The sequence below is a fragment of the Mandrillus leucophaeus genome, unplaced genomic scaffold (genome assembly GCF_000951045.1).
Source record: "Mandrillus leucophaeus isolate KB7577 unplaced genomic scaffold, Mleu.le_1.0 Scaffold349, whole genome shotgun sequence".
Taxonomy (NCBI): Eukaryota; Metazoa; Chordata; class Mammalia; order Primates; family Cercopithecidae; genus Mandrillus; species Mandrillus leucophaeus.
In genome coordinates, this window is record NW_012103687.1 from 36,570 (window position 1) to 37,281 (window position 712).

The following is a 712-nucleotide window of genomic DNA, read 5'->3' on the forward strand; positions in this document are numbered from 1 at the left end:
AGCACCTTGGCCCTGGGGGAGGGCAGGCAAGGCCGTCGTGCAGGTTTGCCAAGGAGGAAACCTGTGGTGCCAAGGTGGCCCCAGGACAATACTGGCTGTACTGAAGCGGGAGGAGAGGTTGTTATGTCCAGCTGGCAGGTGCCAGGAGAGAAGGGGATGCAGGCACAGGCCCAACAGGGGTTGGAGGTCCGTGGATGGTCAAGAGCTAAGACATCCTGCTGTCCTCTGCCTTGTCTCAGGGACCCAGCCCCACAGGATGACAGAGCCTGGCACCCTACCCTCTCCCCACTGCCATCTCTGGGCAGGCAGTGCTTAATCCAAAGGAAGGAACCTTGAATCTTCATAGGGTAATTAACAGACACACACATACACACACACACACACACACACACACACACGGGAGCTTGGCTGTCATCCCTCACTATATGCCCTCGGACGGTGTTCAGCCCTTCCTGCACAACAGGTACCCATCCTCACAGGCTAGACACATGCTCCTTGCTTGAGGAAGTGGGGACTGCAGATCAGTGCCTCAAACATTGTGAGGATCCCAGAGCTGGGATTGGGGCTGCAGGGGCCCAGCAGGCCTCCAACAGAGACCTAGATTTCTGCTGAGGGAACCCTGGGAAGTGGGATACTCCTTGAGCTGGTTGGGTCAGTACCTCACCCTGGTCCTCAGAGGAACCAGGGCCCCCACCTCACCCTGCCTGCCCCC